The sequence below is a fragment of the Telmatherina bonti genome (assembly GCF_933228915.1).
Source record: "Telmatherina bonti genome assembly, chromosome: 9".
In the NCBI taxonomy this organism is placed as follows: Eukaryota; Metazoa; Chordata; class Actinopteri; order Atheriniformes; family Telmatherinidae; genus Telmatherina; species Telmatherina bonti.
The window spans coordinates 53,774-70,578 of NC_136627.1; positions in this window are offsets into that span (position 1 = coordinate 53,774).

Here is a 16,805-nt window from a genome sequence, read left to right on the forward strand (position 1 = left end):
GGTTCTAGCAGTTTAGACTAAATTTGAGTAGTTTTGACAAGTTTTGAAGGTTTTAAGCTACTTTAAGTAATTTTGACCAATATCCGTAGTTTCAAGTAGTTCTTGGCAGTTACGAACAAGAAAACGCAGTTTCTGTCTAGTTTCAGCAGTTTCATGTAGTTGACAGTTTCGAGCAGTTTAAAACGTATTGAACAGGATTAAACAGATTCTGTCTGGTTTTTGCGGTTTAGACTAGTTTTGAGTGGTTGTGATCAGTTTTGGTGGTTTCAAGCCAGTGAGAGCAGTTTCTGTCAAGGTTAAGCATTTTCATGCTGTTCTCGACAGTTTCGAGCTGTTTAAACAAATTGAACAAAACAAAGCAGTTTTTGTCTGGTTCTAGCAGTTTAGACTAAATTTGAGTAGTTTTGACAAGTTTTGAAGGTTTTAAGCTAGTTTAAGTAATTTTGATCAGTTTCCGCATGTTCAAAAAGTTCTTGTCATTTACGAACAAGAAGAAGCAGTTTCTGTCTAGTTTCAGCAGTTTCATATAGTTCTCGACAGTTTAGCGCAGTTTAAAACGTATTGAACAGGATTAAACAGATTCTGTCTGGTTCCTGCAGTTTAGACCAGTTTTGAGTAGTTTTGACCAGTTTTGATGGTTTCAAGCCAGTTTGAGCAGTTTCTGTCAAGGTTAAGCATTTTCATGCTGTTCTCGACAGTTTCGAGCTGTTTAAACAAATTGAACAAAGTAAAGCAGTTTTTGTCTGGTTCTAGCAGTTTAGACTAAATTTGAGTAGTTTTGACAAGTTTTGAAGGTTTTAAGCTACTTTAAGTAATTTTGACCAATATCCGTAGTTTCAAGTAGTTCTTGGCAGTTACGAACAAGAAAACGCAGTTTCTGTCTAGTTTCAGCAGTTTCATGTAGTTCTCGACAGTTAAGAGCAGTTTCAAACGTATTGAACAGGATTAAACAGATTCTGTCTGGTTTTTGCGGTTTAGACTAGTTTTGAGTGGTTGTGATCAGTTTTGGTGGTTTGAAGCCAGTTTGAGCAGTTTCTGTCAAGGTTAAGCATTTTCATGCTGTTCTCGACAGTTTCGAGCTGTTTAAACAAATTGAACAAAGTAAAGCAGTTTTTGTCTGGTTCTAGCAGTTTAGACTAAATTTGAGTAGTTTTGACAAGTTTTGAAGGTTTTAAGCTACTTTAAGTAATTTTGAACAGTATCCGTAGCTTCAAATAGTTCTTGGCAGTAACGAACAAGAAAACGCAGTTTCTGTCTAGTTTCAGCAGTTTCATGTAGTTCTCGACAGTTAAGAGCAGTTTCAAACGTATTGAACAGGATTAAACAGATTCTCTCTGGTTTTTGCGGTTTAGACTAGTTTTGAGTGGTTGTGATCAGTTTTGGTGGTTTGAAGCCAGTTTGAGCAGTTTCTGTCTAGTTTCAGCAGTTTCATGTAGTTCGAGAGTTTAGAGCAGTTTAAAACATATTGAACAGGATTAAACAGATTCTGTCTGGTTCCTGTGGTTTACACCAGTTTTGAGTAGTTTTGACCAGTTTTGATGGTTTCATAGCCAGTTTCAGCAGTTTCTGTCAAGGTTAAGCATTTTCATGCTGTTCTCGACAGTTTCGAGCTGTTTAAACAAATTGAACAAAGTAAAGCAGTTTTTGTCTGGTTCTAGCAGTTTAGACTAAATTTGAGTAGTTTTGACAAGTTTTGAAGGTTTTAAGCTAGTTTAAGTAATTTTGATCAGTTTCCGCATGTTCAAAAAGTTCTTGGCATTTACGAACAAGAAGAAGCAGTTTCTGTCTAGTTTCAGCAGTTTCATGTAGTTCTCGACAGTTTAGCGCAGTTTAAAACGTATTGAACAGGATTAAACAGATTCTCTCTGGTTTTTGCGGTTTAGACTAGTTTTGAGTGGTTGTGATCAGTTTTGGTGGTTTCAAGCCAGTGAGAGCAGTTTCTGTCTAGTTTCAGCAGTTTCATGTAGTTCGAGAGTTTAGAGCAGTTTAAAACATATTGAACAGGATTAAACAGATTCTGTCTGGTTCCTGCAGTTTAGACCAGTTTTGAGTAGTTTTGACCAGTTTTGATGGTTTCAAGCCAGTTTGAGCAGTTTCTGTCAAGGTTAAGCATTTTCATGCTGTTCTCGACAGTTTCGAGCTGTTTAAACAAATTGAACAAAGTAAAGCAGTTTTTGTCTGGTTCTAGCAGTTTAGACTAAATTTGAGTAGTTTTGACAAGTTTTGAAGGTTTTAAGCTACTTTAAGTAATTTTGATCAGTATCCGTAGCTTCAAATAGTTCTTGGCAGTAACGAACAAGAAAACGCAGTTTCTGTCTAGTTTCAGCAGTTTCATGTAGTTCTCGACAGTTTCGAGCAGTTTCAAACGTATTGAACAGGATTAAACAGATTCTGTCTTGTTTTTGTGGTTTAGACTAGTTTTGAGTGGTTTTGATCAGTTTTGGTGGTTTCAAGCCAGTTTGAGCAGTTTCTGTCTAGTTTAAGCATTTTCATACTGTTCGACAGTTTCGAGCTGTTTAAACAAATTGAACAAAATAAAGCAGTTTTGGTCTGGTTCTAGCAGTTTAGACTAATTTTGAGTAGTTTTGACAAGTTTTGAAGGTTTTAAGCTAGTTCAAGTAATTTTGAACAGTATCCGTAGTTTCAAGTAGTTCTTGGCAGTTACGAACAAGAAAACGCAGTTTCTGTCTAGTTTCAGCAGTTTCATGTAGTTCTCGACAGTTTCGAGCAGTTTAAAACGTATTGAACAGGATTAAACAGATTCTGTCTGGTTTTTGCGGTTTAGACTAGTTTTGAGTGGTTGTGATCAGTTTTGGTGGTTTCAAGCCAGTGAGAGCAGTTTCTGTCAAGGTTAAGCATTTTCATACTGTTCGACAGTTTCGAGCTGTTTAAACAAATTGAACAAAACAAAGCAGTTTTTGTCTGGTTCTAGCAGTTTAGACTAAATTTGAGTAGTTTTGACAAGTTTTGAAGGTTTTAAGCTAGTTTAAGTAATTTTGATCAGTTTCCGTAGCTTCAAATAGTTCTTGGCAGTAACGAACAACAAAACGCAGTTTCTGTCTAGTTTCAGCATTTTCATGCTGTTTTCGACAGTTTCGAGCTGTTTAAACAAATTGAACAAAGTAAAGCAGTTTTTGTCTGGTTCTAGCAGTTTAGACTAAATTTGAGTAGTTTTGACAAGTTTTGAAGGTTTTAAGCTACTTTAAGTAATTTTGATCAGTATCCGTAGCTTCAAATAGTTCTTGGCAGTAACGAACAAGAAAACGCAGTTTCTGTCTAGTTTTAGCAGTTTCATGTAGTTCTCGACAGTTTCGAGCAGTTTAAAACGTATTGAACAGGATTAAACAGATTCTCTCTGGTTTTTGCGGTTTAGACTAGTTTTGAGTGGTTGTGATCAGTTTTGGTGGTTTCAAGCCAGTGAGAGCAGTTTCTGTCAAGGTTAAGCATTTTCATGCTGTTCTCGACAGTTTCGAGCTGTTTAAACAAATTGAACAAAACAAAGCAGTTTTTGTCTGGTTCTAGCAGTTTAGACTAAATTTGAGTAGTTTTGACAAGTTTTGAAGGTTTTAAGCTAGTTTAAGTAATTTTGATCAGTTTCCGCATGTTCAAAAAGTTCTTGTCATTTACGAACAAGAAGAAGCAGTTTCTGTCTAGTTTCAGCAGTTTCATATAGTTCTCGACAGTTTAGCGCAGTTTAAAACGTATTGAACAGGATTAAACAGATTCTGTCTGGTTCCTGCAGTTTAGACCAGTTTTGAGTAGTTTTGACCAGTTTTGATGGTTTCAAGCCAGTTTGAGCAGTTTCTGTCAAGGTTAAGCATTTTCATGCTGTTCTCGACAGTTTCGAGCTGTTTAAACAAATTGAACAAAGTAAAGCAGTTTTTGTCTGGTTCTAGCAGTTTAGACTAAATTTGAGTAGTTTTGACAAGTTTTGAAGGTTTTAAGCTACTTTAAGTAATTTTGACCAATATCCGTAGTTTCAAGTAGTTCTTGGCAGTTACGAACAAGAAAACGCAGTTTCTGTCTAGTTTCAGCAGTTTCATGTAGTTCTCGACAGTTAAGAGCAGTTTCAAACGTATTGAACAGGATTAAACAGATTCTGTCTGGTTTTTGCGGTTTAGACTAGTTTTGAGTGGTTGTGATCAGTTTTGGTGGTTTGAAGCCAGTTTGAGCAGTTTCTGTCAAGGTTAAGCATTTTCATGCTGTTCTCGACAGTTTCGAGCTGTTTAAACAAATTGAACAAAGTAAAGCAGTTTTTGTCTGGTTCTAGCAGTTTAGACTAAATTTGAGTAGTTTTGACAAGTTTTGAAGGTTTTAAGCTACTTTAAGTAATTTTGAACAGTATCCGTAGCTTCAAATAGTTCTTGGCAGTAACGAACAAGAAAACGCAGTTTCTGTCTAGTTTCAGCAGTTTCATGTAGTTCTCGACAGTTAAGAGCAGTTTCAAACGTATTGAACAGGATTAAACAGATTCTCTCTGGTTTTTGCGGTTTAGACTAGTTTTGAGTGGTTGTGATCAGTTTTGGTGGTTTGAAGCCAGTTTGAGCAGTTTCTGTCTAGTTTCAGCAGTTTCATGTAGTTCGAGAGTTTAGAGCAGTTTAAAACATATTGAACAGGATTAAACAGATTCTGTCTGGTTCCTGTGGTTTACACCAGTTTTGAGTAGTTTTGACCAGTTTTGATGGTTTCATAGCCAGTTTGAGCAGTTTCTGTCAAGGTTAAGCATTTTCATGCTGTTCTCGACAGTTTCGAGCTGTTTAAACAAATTGAACAAAGTAAAGCAGTTTTTGTCTGGTTCTAGCAGTTTAGACTAAATTTGAGTAGTTTTGACAAGTTTTGAAGGTTTTAAGCTACTTTAAGTAATTTTTACCAATATCCGTAGTTTCAAGTAGTTCTTGGCAGTTACGAACAAGAAAACGCAGTTTCTGTCTAGTTTCAGCAGTTTCATGTAGTTCTCGACAGTTAAGAGCAGTTTCAAACGTATTGAACAGGATTAAACAGATTCTGTCTGGTTTTTGCGGTTTAGACTAGTTTTGAGTGGTTGTGATCAGTTTTGGTGGTTTCAAGCCAGTGAGAGCAGTTTCTGTCAAGGTTAGGCATTTTCATGCTGTTCTCGACAGTTTCGAGCTGTTTAAACAAATTGAACAAAACAAAGCAGTTTTTGTCTGGTTCTAGCAGTTTAGACTAAATTTGAGTAGTTTTGACAAGTTTTGAAGGTTTTAAGCTAGTTTAAGTAATTTTGATCAGTTTCCGCATGTTCAAAAAGTTCTTGGCATTTACGAACAAGAAGAAGCAGTTTCTGTCTAGTTTCAGCAGTTTCATGTAGTTCTCGACAGTTTAGCGCAGTTTAAAACGTATTGAACAGGATTAAACAGATTCTCTCTGGTTTTTGCGGTTTAGACTAGTTTTGAGTGGTTGTGATCAGTTTTGGTGGTTTCAAGCCAGTGAGAGCAGTTTCTGTCTAGTTTCAGCAGTTTCATGTAGTTCGAGAGTTTAGAGCAGTTTAAAACATATTGAACAGGATTAAACAGATTCTGTCTGGTTCCTGCAGTTTAGACCAGTTTTGAGTAGTTTTGACCAGTTTTGATGGTTTCAAGCCAGTTTGAGCAGTTTCTGTCAAGGTTAAGCATTTTCATGCTGTTCTCGACAGTTTCGAGCTGTTTAAACAAATTGAACAAAGTAAAGCAGTTTTTGTCTGGTTCTAGCAGTTTAGACTAAATTTGAGTAGTTTTGACAAGTTTTGAAGGTTTTAAGCTACTTTAAGTAATTTTGATCAGTATCCGTAGCTTCAAATAGTTCTTGGCAGTAACGAACAAGAAAACGCAGTTTCTGTCAAGGTTAAGCATTTTCATGCTGTTCTCGACAGTTTCGAGCTGTTTAAACAAATTGAACAAAGTAAAGCAGTTTTTGTCTGGTTCTAGCAGTTTAGACTAAATTTGAGTAGTTTTGACAAGTTTTGAAGGTTTTAAGCTACTTTAAGTAATTTTGACCAATATCCGTAGTTTCAAGTAGTTCTTGGCAGTTACGAACAAGAAAACGCAGTTTCTGTCTAGTTTCAGCAGTTTCATGTAGTTCTCGACAGTTAAGAGCAGTTTCAAACGTATTGAACAGGATTAAACAGATTCTGTCTGGTTTTTGCGGTTTAGACTAGTTTTGAGTGGTTGTGATCAGTTTTGGTGGTTTCAAGCCAGTGAGAGCAGTTTCTGTCAAGGTTAGGCATTTTCATGCTGTTCTCGACAGTTTCGAGCTGTTTAAACAAATTGAACAAAACAAAGCAGTTTTTGTCTGGTTCTAGCAGTTTAGACTAAATTTGAGTAGTTTTGACAAGTTTTGAAGGTTTTAAGCTAGTTTAAGTAATTTTGATCAGTTTCCGCATGTTCAAAAAGTTCTTGGCATTTACGAACAAGAAGAAGCAGTTTCTGTCTAGTTTCAGCAGTTTCATGTAGTTCTCGACAGTTTAGCGCAGTTTAAAACGTATTGAACAGGATTAAACAGATTCTCTCTGGTTTTTGCGGTTTAGACTAGTTTTGAGTGGTTGTGATCAGTTTTGGTGGTTTCAAGCCAGTGAGAGCAGTTTCTGTCTAGTTTCAGCAGTTTCATGTAGTTCGAGAGTTTAGAGCAGTTTAAAACATATTGAACAGGATTAAACAGATTCTGTCTGGTTCCTGCAGTTTAGACCAGTTTTGAGTAGTTTTGACCAGTTTTGATGGTTTCAAGCCAGTTTGAGCAGTTTCTGTCAAGGTTAAGCATTTTCATGCTGTTCTCGACAGTTTCGAGCTGTTTAAACAAATTGAACAAAGTAAAGCAGTTTTTGTCTGGTTCTAGCAGTTTAGACTAAATTTGAGTAGTTTTGACAAGTTTTGAAGGTTTTAAGCTACTTTAAGTAATTTTGATCAGTATCCGTAGCTTCAAATAGTTCTTGGCAGTAACGAACAAGAAAACGCAGTTTCTGTCTAGTTTCAGCAGTTTCATGTAGTTCTCGACAGTTTCGAGCAGTTTCAAACGTATTGAACAGGATTAAACAGATTCTGTCTTGTTTTTGTGGTTTAGACTAGTTTTGAGTGGTTTTGATCAGTTTTGGTGGTTTCAAGCCAGTTTGAGCAGTTTCTGTCTAGTTTAAGCATTTTCATACTGTTCGACAGTTTCGAGCTGTTTAAACAAATTGAACAAAATAAAGCAGTTTTTGTCTGGTTCTAGCAGTTTAGACTAATTTTGAGTAGTTTTGACAAGTTTTGAAGGTTTTAAGCTAGTTCAAGTAATTTTGAACAGTATCCGTAGTTTCAAGTAGTTCTTGGCAGTTACGAACAAGAAAACGCAGTTTCTGTCTAGTTTCAGCAGTTTCATGTAGTTCTCGACAGTTTCGAGCAGTTTAAAACGTATTGAACAGGATTAAACAGATTCTGTCTGGTTTTTGCGGTTTAGACTAGTTTTGAGTGGTTGTGATCAGTTTTGGTGGTTTCAAGCCAGTGAGAGCAGTTTCTGTCAAGGTTAAGCATTTTCATACTGTTCGACAGTTTCGAGCTGTTTAAACAAATTGAACAAAACAAAGCAGTTTTTGTCTGGTTCTAGCAGTTTAGACTAAATTTGAGTAGTTTTGACAAGTTTTGAAGGTTTTAAGCTAGTTTAAGTAATTTTGATCAGTTTCCGTAGCTTCAAATAGTTCTTGGCAGTAACGAACAACAAAACGCAGTTTCTGTCTAGTTTCAGCATTTTCATGCTGTTTTCGACAGTTTCGAGCTGTTTAAACAAATTGAACAAAGTAAAGCAGTTTTTGTCTGGTTCTAGCAGTTTAGACTAAATTTGAGTAGTTTTGACAAGTTTTGAAGGTTTTAAGCTACTTTAAGTAATTTTGATCAGTATCCGTAGCTTCAAATAGTTCTTGACAGTAACGAACAAGAAAACGCAGTTTCTGTCTAGTTTCAGCAGTTTCATGTAGTTCTCAACAGTTTCGAGCAGTTTAAAACGTATTGAACAGGATTAAACAGATTCTGTCTGGTTTTTGCGGTTTAGACTAGTTTTGAGTGGTTGTGATCAGTTTTGGTGGTTTCAAGCCAGTGAGAGCAGTTTCTGTCAAGGTTAAGCATTTTCATGCTGTTCTCGACAGTTTCGAGCTGTTTAAACAAATTGAACAAAGTAAAGCAGTTTTTGTCTGGTTCTAGCAGTTTAGACTAAATTTGAGTAGTTTTGACAAGTTTTGAAGGTTTTAAGCTACTTTAAGTAATTTTGACCAATATCCGTAGTTTCAAGTAGTTCTTGGCAGTTACGAACAAGAAAACGCAGTTTCTGTCTAGTTTCAGCAGTTTCATGTAGTTCTCGACAGTTAAGAGCAGTTTAAAACGTATTGAACAGGATTAAACAGATTCTGTCTGGTTTTTGCGGTTTAGACTAGTTTTGAGTGGTTTTGATCAGTTTTGGTGGTTTCAAGCCAGTGAGAGCAGTTTCTGTCAAGGTTAAGCATTTTCATGCTGTTCTCGACAGTTTCGAGCTGTTTAAACAAATTGAACAAAACAAAGCAGTTTTTGTCTGGTTCTAGCAGTTTAGACTAAATTTGAGTAGTTTTGACAAGTTTTGAAGGTTTTAAGCTAGTTTAAGTAATTTTGATCAGTTTCCGCATGTTCAAAAAGTTCTTGGCATTTACGAACAAGAAGAAGCAGTTTCTGTCTAGTTTCAGCAGTTTCATGTAGTTCTCGACAGTTTAGCGCAGTTTAAAACGTATTGAACAGGATTAAACAGATTCTCTCTGGTTTTTGCGGTTTAGACTAGTTTTGAGTGGTTGTGATCAGTTTTGGTGGTTTCAAGCCAGTGAGAGCAGTTTCTGTCTAGTTTCAGCAGTTTCATGTAGTTCGAGAGTTTAGAGCAGTTTAAAACATATTGAACAGGATTAAACAGATTCTGTCTGGTTCCTGCAGTTTAGACCAGTTTTGAGTAGTTTTGACCAGTTTTGATGGTTTCAAGCCAGTTTGAGCAGTTTCTGTCAAGGTTAAGCATTTTCATGCTGTTCTCGACAGTTTCGAGCTGTTTCAAACGTATTGAACAGGATTAAACAGATTCTCTCTGGTTTTTGCGGTTTAGACTAGTTTTGAGTGGTTGTGACCAGTTTTGATGATTTCAAGCCAGTTTGAGCAGTTTCTGTCTAGTTTAAGCATTTTCATACTGTTCGACAGTTTCGAGCTGTTTAAACAAATTGAACAAAGTAAAGCAGTTTTTGTCTGGTTCTAGCAGTTTAGACTAAATTTGAGTAGTTTTGACAAGTTTTGAAGGTTTTAAGCTACTTTAAGTAATTTTGAACAGTATCCGTAGCTTCAAATAGTTCTTGGCAGTAACGAACAAGAAAACGCAGTTTCTGTCTAGTTTCAGCAGTTTCATGTAGTTCTCGACAGTTAAGAGCAGTTTCAAACGTATTGAACAGGATTAAACAGATTCTGTCTGGTTTTTGCGGTTTAGACTAGTTTTGAGTGGTTGTGACCAGTTTTGATGATTTCAAGCCAGTTTGAGCAGTTTCTGTCTAGTTTAAGCATTTTCATACTGTTCGACAGTTTCGAGCTGTTTAAACAAATTGAACAAAATAAAGCAGTTTTTGTCTGGTTCTAGCAGTTTAGACTAATTTTGAGTAGTTTTGACAAGTTTTGAAGGTTTTAAGCTACTTTAAGTAATTTTGATCAGTTTCAGCATGTTCAAAAAGTTCTTGGCATTTACGAACAAGAAGAAGCAGTTTCTGTCTAGTTTCAGCAGTTTCATATAGTTCTCGACAGTTTAGCGCAGTTTACAACGTATTGAACAGGATTAAACAGATTCTGTCTGGTTCCTGCAGTTTAGACCAGTTTTGAGTAGTTTTGACCAGTTTTGATGGTTTCAAGCCAGTTTGAGCAGTTTCTGTCAAGGTTAAGCATTTTCATGCTGTTCTCGACAGTTTCGAGCTGTTTAAACAAATTGAACAAAGTAAAGCAGTTTTTGTCTGGTTCTAGCAGTTTAGACTAAATTTGAGTAGTTTTGACAAGTTTTGAAGGTTTTAAGCTACTTTAAGTAATTTTGACCAATATCCGTAGTTTCAAATAGTTCTTGGCAGTTACGAACAAGAAAACGCAGTTTCTGTCTAGTTTCAGCAGTTTCATGTAGTTCTCGACAGTTTCGAGCAGTTTAAAACGTATTGAACAGGATTAAACAGATTCTGTCTGGTTTTTGCGGTTTAGACTAGTTTTGAGTGGTTGTGATCAGTTTTGGTGGTTTGAAGCCAGTTTGAGCAGTTTCTGTCAAGGTTAAGCATTTTCAAGCTGTTCTCGACAGTTTCGAGCTGTTTAAACAAATTGAACAAAGTAAAGCAGTTTTTGTCTGGTTCTAGCAGTTTAGACTAAATTTGAGTAGTTTTGACAAGTTTTGAAGGTTTTAAGCTACTTTAAGTAATTTTGAACAGTATCCGTAGCTTCAAATAGTTCTTGGCAGTAACGAACAAGAAAACGCAGTTTCTGTCTAGTTTCAGCAGTTTCATGTAGTTCTCGACAGTTAAGAGCAGTTTAAAACGTATTGAACAGGATTAAACAGATTCTCTCTGGTTTTTGCGGTTTAGACTAGTTTTGAGTGGTTGTGATCAGTTTTGGTGGTTTGAAGCCAGTTTGAGCAGTTTCTGTCTAGTTTCAGCAGTTTCATGTAGTTCGAGAGTTTAGAGCAGTTTAAAACATATTGAACAGGATTAAACAGATTCTGTCTGGTTCCTGTGGTTTACACCAGTTTTGAGTAGTTTTGACCAGTTTTGATGGTTTCAAAGCCAGTTTGAGCAGTTTCTGTCAAGGTTAAGCATTTTCATGCTGTTCTCGACAGTTTCGAGCTGTTTAAACAAATTGAACAAAGTAAAGCAGTTTTTGTCTGGTTCTAGCAGTTTAGACTAAATTTGAGTAGTTTTGACAAGTTTTGAAGGTTTTAAGCTACTTTAAGTAATTTTTACCAATATCCGTAGTTTCAAGTAGTTCTTGGCAGTTACGAACAAGAAAACGCAGTTTCTGTCTAGTTTCAGCAGTTTCATGTAGTTCTCGACAGTTAAGAGCAGTTTCAAACGTATTGAACAGGATTAAACAGATTCTGTCTGGTTTTTGCGGTTTAGACTAGTTTTGAGTGGTTGTGATCAGTTTTGGTGGTTTCAAGCCAGTGAGAGCAGTTTCTGTCAAGGTTAAGCATTTTCATGCTGTTCTCGACAGTTTCGAGCTGTTTAAACAAATTGAACAAAACAAAGCAGTTTTTGTCTGGTTCTAGCAGTTTAGACTAAATTTGAGTAGTTTTGACAAGTTTTGAAGGTTTTAAGCTAGTTTAAGTAATTTTGATCAGTTTCCGCATGTTCAAAAAGTTCTTGGCATTTACGAACAAGAAGAAGCAGTTTCTGTCTAGTTTCAGCAGTTTCATGTAGTTCTCGACAGTTTAGCGCAGTTTAAAACGTATTGAACAGGATTAAACAGATTCTCTCTGGTTTTTGCGGTTTAGACTAGTTTTGAGTGGTTGTGATCAGTTTTGGTGGTTTCAAGCCAGTGAGAGCAGTTTCTGTCTAGTTTCAGCAGTTTCATGTAGTTCGAGAGTTTAGAGCAGTTTAAAACATATTGAACAGGATTAAACAGATTCTGTCTGGTTCCTGCAGTTTAGACCAGTTTTGAGTAGTTTTGACCAGTTTTGATGGTTTCAAGCCAGTTTGAGCAGTTTCTGTCAAGGTTAAGCATTTTCATGCTGTTCTCGACAGTTTCGAGCTGTTTAAAACGTATTGAACACGATTAAACAGATTCTCTCTGGTTTTTGCGGTTTAGACTAGTTTTGAGTGGTTGTGACCAGTTTTGATGATTTCAAGCCAGCTTGAGTACTTTCTGTCAAGTTTAAGCATGTTGATACTATTCGACAGTTTCGAGCTGTTTAAAACAAATTGAATAAGATAAAGTAGTTTTTGTCCGGTTCTAGCAGTTTAGACTAAATTTGAGTAGTTTTGACAAGTTTTGAAGGCTTTAAGCTAGTTTAAGTAATTTTGATCAGTATCCGTAGTTTCAAATAGTTCTTGGCAGTCACGAACAAGAAAACGCAGTTTCTGTCAAGTTTAAGCATTTTCATGCTATTCTCGAAAATTTTGAGCTGTTTAAACATATTGAACAAGATAAAGCAGATTCTGTCTCGTTCTTGCGGTTTAGACTTGTTTTCAGTAGTTTTGTTCAGTTTTGAGGAGTTTTGAAGATCAGGTGCCAGGATGCCAGACAAGCCCACCAGGGAATAGGACCACAACAGTACCCCCCCCCTCAACGGGAGCCACTAGGCGACCGAAACCGGTCAGGATGAGCCCGGCGAAAGTCTCGAACCACCGAGGCATCTAGAATGAAAGAGCGAGGGACCCAGGCACGCTCCTCAGGACCGTACCCCTCCCAGTCAACCAGGAATTGGAAACCCCGACCACAAAGGTGCACATCCAGGAGAAATCGATCTGTGTAGGCCGGGCGAAGTAGCGGATGGGGACCAGTTGGAAAGAAGAAGGAAAAGGGAAAGTTTTCAGTTAAAAAGGAAAATGCAACTTAAGATGTATTAAACTCTACTACCAAATTTGTGTCTATTTACATTGAAAAACCACTGACTTCCAAAACTGTATCTACTAACATTGACTTCCAAATTTGTATCTACTTAAATTTGACTTCCAAATTTGTATCTATTTACATTGATTAACATGGACTTCCAAATTAATTTCAATTTACATTGACTTCCAAATTCATATCTATTGGACTTCCAATTTCGTATCTATTTACATTGAAAAAAGACTGACTTCTAAAACTGTATCTACCAACATTGACTTCTAAATTTGTATTTACATTGAAAAACAACTGACTTTAAAAACTGTATCTATTAACATTGACTTCCAAGACTGTATCTGTCTACTTTGACTTCCAAATTTGTATTTACATTGAAAACCAAGACTTCCAAATTTGTATCTATTTACATTGAGAAACCACTCACTTCCAAAACTGTATCTATTAACATTTACTACCAAAACACAATCTATTTCCAGGGGAAGGACAGATTTTCATCTCCACCATTGCTCAGCTAGCAACATAGCCAGCCAGCTAGCTTGCTATCAACCAAGGTATGCAATTGCAATGATGGAGATTCAAACCTGGAACAAGCACACATTTTCAGCTCCACCATTCATCAGCTAGCGATCCAGCCAGTGTGCTAGCTCATTAGCAACCAAGGTATGCAAAGGCACTTCCAAATTTCTATCTATTTACATTGAAAAACACTGTGCCTGGACTTCTGGTGGTCTGGAGGTTGCGTGAAGGACATCTGGAGGACCTGTGGTTGTTCAGGCTGAATCTCCTGACCTGGGAACAGATCTCTTTTTTGGGGCATGAGGATCTGCTCTAGGGCCTAGAGCTTCAGGCTGAGGTGAAGAACTGTTTACCCAGGAACAGAGCTCTTTTTCTGGGCACGAAGCTCTGTTTCAGGATCTCTGGGTGGGGAGATCCAGAACTCAGCTTGTACATCCAGGGCTGTGTCTGGAGCAATAAGCAGACTAACAAAGTAGTAGTAGAAAGTGATAGTAGCAAATGGCAAGCCACATAATTAAGCTACTACCCTGCACATGGCCTGCTCAGGCTAGCAGGCCTGCACAAGCTAGCACATGTGGCCTGTGGCAGCCAAACAATATGTTCAAAGTATGAAAAACAGACAAAACTCACCTCCTATGTTGTCCTTAAGGTTCAAAGGCAAGCCACATAATTAAGCTATGAGCCTGCACATGGCCTGCTCAGGCTAGCAGGCCTGCACAAGCTAGCACATGTAGCCTGTGGCAGCCAAACAATATGTTCAAAGTATGAAAAACAGACAAAACTCACCTCCTATGTTGTCCTTAAGGTTCAAAGGCAAGCCACATAATTAAGCTATGAGCCTGCACATGGCCTGCTCAGGCTAGCAGGCCTGCACAAGCTAGCACATGTGGCCTGTGGCAGCCAAACAATATGTTCAAAGTATGAAAAACAGACAAAACTCACCTCCTATGTTGTCCTTCACGTCCAAATTATTCCTCTCAAGTCTTGTCGGGATGTTGGGGGCAGTGTTGGCAGTGTGGCCTGTTCGTCTCTGGCTCCAGACAACGTGCCTTCCGCTGCTCTTCACCATGTGCTCGGCTGACTGAAAAGGGGAAGTGCTTACTCTCCTCCAGGATGTGACCCCCCTCCCTCCTGTGTGCAGAGAGGTGACTCACACACCCCACCTCCTGTCCGGGAGTCGTACTGCACCTCTTGGGCTGCTCAGAGGTCAGAAAGAACTCTTTTTTTCCCCTGACAAGGTGGCATTGAGATTTTTGGAGGCCCCGGGTTTGTGCAAGTGCCGCAGGGGACCTGTTCCAGTGCATTCTAGACCCACTAGGGCACCTCTACCAGGAACCGAGGTCCCGGGGTAGGACGAGTGCACATTCCTCAAAAAGGTGTGATAATTGTTGTTGATGACTGCTTGGGGCCAAATAAGGGTATACTGGGTATGAACATTATCCAAGCAGTGTGGGCTATCCTCACTAAAGGGAATCATCCAGGGTTGTCTGCTTTCAGAACCACAGTACCACCGGTGGAGGGACGAGCCTGGACTCTGCATTTGCAGAATGTAAACGTGTTGCAACCAGTTGCCCCCCCCCCCCCCCCCCCCCCCCCCCCCCCCCTTCCCAGGGCATGGCAAAGTTGCAATCACAGCAACCAGTATTCCTGCCCAATCTGAGATGATTGTATGGGCAAGGGTTTCTGAGGTTGCATCTAATCCCTCCTGCAATGTGATTGTGGAGCCTCTCCCAGACGGTGACACAGAATGGCATGTGGGAAGATGCTGACCACCCTAAGTGGTGGGCAAATACCTTGTAGGGTCTGCAACCCCAACCCCTATCCAGTAGAGGTCCCGCAGCGGCAGCCGTTGGCCCGAGTGCTGGAGGTAATGGAAGAGGACATACAGGGGGAGCAGGAGCTGGTTCTCAGCAGTGTGGAGCCAGATGTAGTAGAGGTGTCAGTGAGACGGGCTGGAGCATCAGGAGTAGAGGAACATCTGCACCGTCCTGTAACATCTCTGCAAGGTGATGGGCTGACCTCCCACCAACAGGCTGAAATGACTAACCTATTGCAGAGATGGACAAGGGTGTTTTCGAGCCATAAAGAGGACTTTGGCCGCACAGGGGTGGTAAGGCATTAAAGTCCAACTGGGTCCACGCCACCAAATCGTGAGAGGTATCGTCCTGTTCCTCCAACCCTCTAGACAGAGTTGCGAACCCTGCTACAGATAATGCTCCAAAGTGGTGTGGTGCGGGAAAGCACAAGCCCCTGGGCAGCTCCCATTGTCCTGGTATGGAAGAAGGATGGAAAGCTGGAGGTTTTGCGTGGACTACAGGAGGTTGAACGCAGCAACCCACAAAGATGCTTATTCCCGTATTGAGGAATCACTGACAGGACTCAGATCTGCAAAATGGTACTCCACCTTGGATCTTGCCAGTGGTTATTGCCAAGAGGAGATGGACCCATTTGACCGAGAGAAAACTGCCTTCACGACACCGTTTGGCCTATATGAGTTTGAGCAGATGCCATTTGGTCTCTGTAATGCCTCTGCCACATTCCAAAGGCTGATGCAGCATTGCCTGGGAAACCTGGTAAATGACTTTCTGTTAATTTACTTGGATGATGTGGTTGTGTTTTCCTCAGATTTTAACAGTCATGTGTTTCAGCTGTAAGAGGTATTTCAGAGGCTCCATCAACATGTACTGAAGTTGCAGCCAAACAAGTGCCACTTATTTCAGCGGTAAGTGACCTACCTTGGACATGTGATCAGTGAGGAGGGAGTGGCTGCCGCCCCAGCCAAGACGGCAGCAGTGAGAGTCTGGCCAGTACCCCAGACAGTAAAACAGGTGAAATCTTTCCTTGGGTTTGCCAGCTATTGTCGAAGGTTCATGCAGGCTTTCTCCAAAATTGCTGCACCACTGCATGCCTTGACACATGGTACCTGTCAGAAGTCTGCACCAGTTGGTTGGTCTCCAGAGTGCCAGCAAGCTTTTGATCAGTTGAAAGAAGCCCTGATCAATACACCTGTTCTGGCATATGCCGACTTCTCTCATCCTTTCAGGTTGTACACAGATGCCAGCTTCTGTGGCCTGGGAGCCGTCTTGGCCCAGGTACAGGGTGACAAAGAACGTGTAATTGACTATGCCAGCCGTAGCCTCCATCCCACTGAGCAAAATGACCAGAACTATAGCTCTTTAGACTAGCAACTAAAGTTGCTGGCCCTGAAATGGGCAGTAACTGAGGAGTTTAAAGATTATCTTTATGGTGTTGAGTTTACTGTCTTCACAGACAACAACCCATTGGTACATCTTGAGACAGCCTGGCTGGGAGCAGTCACGCAACGATGGGTGGCCCAGCTGGCAAACTTCAAGTACACCATCAAATATCGCCCAGGTACACAAAACAGAAATGCTGATGCTTTGTCACACCTACAGGACACAAGGGGGGAACCCATCCAAGTGGACCAGATTGCAGCTGAAGGGGAGGAGACTTGGGAGGGACGTCAAGCCAGGGACCCAGAGATTGCCCAAGTTCGACAATGGAAGGAACAACAACTCCCCCAGCCAGAGGTTGATGGGGCAACACCATATATGAAACGTCTGCTCCGCAAATGGGATAAGCTATTTGTAAGGAATGGTGTGCTTGGGAGGCTCGTTGCAGGGGTTGACGCTGGTCATGGAGTGTTTCAACTGGTCATTCCAAAGCTAGAAACACAAGACATATGGAAACAGTACCACATTCAGATGGGACACCCCAGCAGTGAAA